Source organism: Triticum dicoccoides, chromosome 7A, assembly GCF_002162155.2.
Source record: "Triticum dicoccoides isolate Atlit2015 ecotype Zavitan chromosome 7A, WEW_v2.0, whole genome shotgun sequence".
Taxonomy (NCBI): domain Eukaryota; kingdom Viridiplantae; phylum Streptophyta; class Magnoliopsida; order Poales; family Poaceae; genus Triticum; species Triticum dicoccoides.
In genome coordinates, this window is record NC_041392.1 from 105394284 (window position 1) to 105400283 (window position 6000).

The window sequence follows — 6000 nt, forward strand, 5'->3', positions numbered from 1 at the left end:
ATAGAGAACCGGAACAAAGCATTAGCACATAGTGAATACATGAACTCCTCAAACTACGGTCATCACCGGTAAGTATCCCGATTATTGTCACTTCGGGGTTAATGGATCATAACACATAATAGGTGACTATAGACTTGCAAGATAGGATCTAGAACTCACATATATTGATGAAAACATAATAGGTTTAGATCTGAAATCATGGCACTCGGGCCCTAGTGACAAGCATTAAGCATAGCAAAGTCATAGCAACATCAATCTCAGAACATAGTGGATACTAGGGATCAAACCCTAACAAAACTAACTCGATTGCATGATAAATCTCATCCAACCCATCACCGTCCAGCAAGCCTACAATGGAATTACTCATGCACGGCGGTGAGCATCATGAAATTGGTGATGGAGGATGGTTGATGATGACAACGGCGATGAATCCCCCTCTCCGAAGCCCCGAACGGACTCCAGATCAACCCTCCTGAGAGGTTTTAGGGCTTGGCGGCGGCTCAATATCGTAAAACGCGATGATTTCTTCTCCTCTATTTTTTTCTCCCCGAAAGCAGTTATATAGAGTTGGAGTTGGAGTCGGGAGGTCTCCAGGGGGCCCACGAGGTAGGGGGCGCGCCCTAGGGAGGGGTGTCGTGGTTCTAAGCCTGACAGTAGAGTGGGGGGTAGGTATGGAGAGGCAAGGTCCTAGCTATGGAGAAGTTGTAAACACAAGGGATGTACGAGTTCAGGCCCTTATCGGAAGAAGTAATAGCCCTACGTCTCGGAGCCCGGAGGCGGTCGAGTGGATTATGTGTATATGAGTTACAAGGTGCCGAACCCCTCTACCTGTGGAGGAGGGTGGCTTATATAGAGTGCGCCAGGACCCCAGCCAGCCCACGTAGGAGAGGGTTTAAGGTGAGTTAAGTCCGGGGGGTTACTGGTAACGCCCCACATAAAGTGTCTTTACTATCATAAAGTCTACTTAATTACAGGCCGTTGCAGTGCAGAGTGCCTCCAGACCTTCTGGTGGTCGAGTGAGTCTTCGTGGTCGAGTCCTTCAGGTCAGTCGAGTGAGTCCCTCGTTGGTCGACTGGAAGGTGACCTCTTCCAAGGGTGTCCTTGGGCAGGGTACTTAGATCAGGTCTGTGACCCTACCCTAGGTACATGACCCCATCATTAGCCCCCGAATGGATTGAGGCTTCGAGTGAGGAAGGAGTTGATGTTATTTCCCATTAACCTTTGTACACTGGTCGTGCGTTGTTCTGGACCAAAGAATCTCTTCGTTGATAGTGACCAACTTGTCTTCAGTCGACTCGATCCATTCTCTTCTTTCGTCGAGTGATCTTTGGAGCTTTGACGATTTCCGAGCGACGGATCGCAGGAAACCCCGCGTCTGACAGACCGGTCTGCCGTTCGCGGATTCCGCGGGATGCGAAATTTGGGGAAGCGCGTGAAGCGGAGCGGACCGCGGCGTTCGGATGGGACGGAACATAGACGCCTCGATCCCCGCGCCGCTTTCTTCGCCATGTATCCCGCCTGCATAACTGTTCCTGGATATGATTAGATCGACCGGGCCCACCTGTCATCCACTCGGAAGGGACCTTATAAATGCGCCCGGCGAGGGTTTTTTGTACTGTGCCTCAGCATTCTCTCTCCCTGCTCCCTTCGTCTCCGTCCAGCGCGCTCGCTCACGCCTCCGCACAACTTCCCCTCGCGCGTCTCGCCGGCAACCATGGCCAAGGAGAAGACGGCGGCGCTAGAACGCGCGAAGAAAGCGTCGGCGACGGAGAAGGCGAAGGGGAGATCCACCAGCCGCGGCGGGTCTTCGTCCAGATCCCGCCTGCCGAAGGGCTGGGTCCAAGGAGACTGGATCCAGTCGACCATCACAGAGAAAGATCTCCTCGACATGGCCAACGAGGGCTTGATCCCCCATGGAGCTGCGAGGCTTCCGGGGAAGGAGTGGCAGCCCCAGCCAGAAGAGGGTGAGTGCATGCTCTTGGCCACCCATGTTGATCGTGGATTTTCTTTGCCGCCGAGTATTTTCTTCCGTGGTTTCTTGAACTTCTTTGGAGCGCAGCTCCACCACTTTACCCCAAATTCTATTGCCTATCTTGCCGCGTTCGTGTCCATGTGTGAGGGTTTTCTGGGCTGTCGACCGCACTGGGGCTTGTTCAAGCATATATTCACGTGTCGCTCTCAGACCGTGAAGAAGGCGAGCCCAGGCGACGAAAGAACCCGAGTCGTCCAAATGTGTGGGGGCCTGGGGATACAGGTGAGAAATAAGAGCACCTTCCCAGCCATGACTTTTCCCGAGTCGGTCAGAGGCTGGCAGTCGACCTGGTTCTACTGCCAGGATCAGTCGACGCCGGGGCAGTCGAGTGGACTCCCTCAGTTTACCATGGACCGAGTGAACAAGACCTCCTCTCTGAAGTTGATTCCGGAGGAGAAAGCTGACGTGAAGATGTTGATGGAGCGCGTGGTGCAGTTGGTTCGGGAGGGAGTGACTGGCATGGATCTCCTGGAGGTTTTCCTTAGGCGTCGTATCCAGCCCCTTCAGTTCCGGAGCCACTTCATGTGGTTGTACTGTGGGACTGAAGACGAGACTCGAGTCCATCCAGAAGCAGTCGACGACGTCACTCTGGAAAGATGGATGGCCACCGTTACCGGAAACAAGGATAACCCACGCGGAGCCAGAAGGATTCCTCCACTCGACCACAACAGTGATCCAAACAAGGTATGCCTGCTCTGCTCTCCACTGTGTTCTTGTCATATTCATTTCTGTTTATTCTGCCAATTGGTCGATTGATCCTTGTCTTGATGTCTATCAGGCCCTCACCGAGTTATACTCGATGCCCAATGGAGCACAGGCTCCGACTGAGGAGGGCGAGGCAAGTGGGGGCGAGAGCCAGGAGGAGGAGGAGTGGGACTCGGACGTTGCTGAGGATGATGATGACGACGACGACGATGACGGTGATGAAGATGACGCTGAAGACGAGGAAGAAGAGGAGGAGGAGGTCGTACCACCGCGCTCAGAAAGGCGGTCGAAGCTTGTCCACGACCCTTCGACTGAACGTGGCAAGGGAGTTGCGACCGCTGCCCAGTCGACCAAGCGCCCTCGGACTACCTCTCCGGCGCCGACTGAAAAGGCGCCGAAGCAGCCCAGGGCGGCTCCGTCAAAGCCGACTAAGCTCCTGCCGAAGATGAAGGTGTCCATCCCCACCATATCAGGGTAATCATGCTGCTTAAGTCTTCTTATTTTGTGTGAACTTTGTCTCTGGTTGACGGTGAAGTTAGTCGACTGATTCTTTGGAGTTGCAGTGCTGCTACTTCTGAGACCTCAGCCTGGGCTAATGACCATGAGATGGAGGACGCAGCAACTTCAAAACCAGGTACTATATTCTTAACGCCGTTTTTAGTCGACTGACTCACGATCTCTGATCCTGATTCTTCTCTGTAGCTCCACCCAATGCTGTTATCAATCTCCCTGATGATGATGAGGATGAGGAACCGCTGAAGCGCATAAGGAGTAGGAAAGCGTCTGCCAGCAGGGTGCCCCAGGATGTGACGGCGCCTGAGATTCTGATTGCGGAGGAAGAGAACACCACTCGACACACGGTGTCCTTCGCAGATCCACTGACGAATGCTCAGCAGCCCTCCCTCTTCACGACGCACCACGTCCTAGAGGACCAAGCTGGCGCGGCGAAGGAGGCGATACGCCAGGCAGGAATCATGATGGAGCAGTTGAAGACCATCCGGGATGCGAGCCAGGCAGCTTATGACGCCAGTTCTGCCCTCCAAAGCAATGTTCAGGTCAGTCGACCACCGTTTGTTCTGTTAGGATATGCTACCAAAAACTTTTCCTTTCCAGAATTTATAGTAGTCACCCACTGGGTGTGTCGATTTAAACTCCGTGTTAGCGGGGGCACGCTGAGTGCACCCGCTGGGTGTAGTCCCCAAGGCTAAGGTCGACTGCTGGCAGTCGGCCTTAGGCTTTATAATTTCAGTCTTTGCGTCGTTCGACTATGTCGACTGGATTTCGCAAACTGGTCGACTCTGTCTTCAATAGGATTAGTGGGGGCACGCTGAGTGCACCCGCTGGGTGTAGTCCCCAAGGCTAAGGTCGACTGCTGACAATCGGCCTTAGGCTTTATAATTTCATTCTTTGCGTCATTCGACTATGTCGAATGGATTTCGCAAACCGGTGGGGGCACGCTGAGTGCACCCACTGGGTGTAGTCCCCGAGACTGTGGTCGACTGATTGCAGTCGATTACAGTCTTAAAGAATACATCTCTCTCTCTCTCTCTCTCTTTTTTTGAGGTCGACTGGTCGACTCTATCTTAGATAGGATTAGTGGGGGCACGCTGAGTGCACCCACTGGGTGTAGTCCCCGAGACTACGGTCGAATGCTTGTATTCGGCTATAGTCTTAGAAACGTGTGATTTTTCCCTTTTTCACTCGGAAGTGAATTGTATTTGACATTTAGTCGATTGGTTCTTCCCAGAACTCCTGTGATCTTGTGGCTCGCTACTCTGAGCTGGAAAACAAGCACACTCAACTCGAGCTGAACTTGAAGCTGGTTCAGGAGAAGCTGACGAAGGCAAAGGAGGAGACCGAAGGTATGTTTGGTGAGACCCTGACGACTGCTTTTCCCCTTGTTTGTTTCAAAATCTGATCTTGCTGTAACTTGCAGGTAAGGTAAGGGAGGCCCAACAGAAGAAAGACCTTGAACTAGCTGAGAAGATCAAGCTTGCTGACGAGAAGTTAGCTTCAGTCACCAAGCTTGAACAAGACAATACCAATCTGAAAGCTGCTCTTGGGATCGCCAACAAGGAGGTCAGTCGACTGAAAACTGATAAAGCTGCCCTGACCGACCAAGTCAGTAAGTTGACTGGGAAGAAAAATGATCTGGAGGCCTTCCTGAGTGGTCTCGCCAAGAAGCTGTTTCTTATGCTTGAAGGTAAACCTCTATGCTCGGCAATCATTTCCAATCGTGGTTTTTCCATTCGACCATTCCCTTGACTCAGTGATCGTCCTTGCAGAATTTTGCCAAAACTCTGAAGAAGAAACTAGCCGGCTGGAGCCAAACCTCGACCCTGTCAATTCTCCGGTGAACGACGAAGTTGCCATGGATGTTTTCCGACTGGAGTCCCGTGTTGCAGCTGTCGTGGACTATCTCGCAAGGCTGAAGGTCGCCACATCTCGCATCGACTCAACGCTCTGGCCCGGGAAGACACTTCAGAATGACCTTGAGTCGCTGATGGCTCGCTTGAACACGATCCCTGGTCGAGTGCAGGAATGGAAGAAGTCCTCGGCTCGGTGCGGTGCAGATGTTGCTCTGTGTCTGGCCCGAGTCCACTGCAAAGATGCGCGAGAAGAGAAGCTGGCGGCCCTCCGGGTGGCCAACACCAAGAAACACGACTTCAGGTCCTTTATGGAAACTTTCCTTGCGGCTGCCACTCGGATCGCAGACGGAATTGATCTTGATGAGTTTGTTGCACCTTCCAGCCCTCCACAGGAGGGGTAAAAAACTTCTTCTAGCTCGACGCTTTAAATTTGCCTCGGTATGCCGAGTGGAATTGTAACCGATAAACCTTAACGGGCTTAACGCCTGAGCACTTTCGGTTCCTTTAGATATCGATTCGAACTTGAATTTGGTGCTTGAATATGATTGCTTTTGGCTCGAAATGTCTTTTGCAGGTTCAAAGCAGGGCGCCTTTACTGCAATCAACTTATTCCTTAGTTCACTTAGGCGAGCACTGGGCTGCGGCTAAGCCTCCGAGTGGAAGTCTGATTTACCACTCGGCAGGATTTCGATAACTTAGGCGAGCTCAGGGCTGCAGCTAAGTCCCCGAGTGAGAGGTTTGCTCTTCACTCGGTAGGATTTTTATAACTTAGGCGAGTTCTTTGACTGCAGCTAAGCCCCCGAGTCAGAGGTTTGCTCTTCACTCGGTAGGATTTTTATAACTTAGGCGAGTTCTTGGACTGCAGCTAAGCCCCCGAGTGAGAGGTTTGCTCTT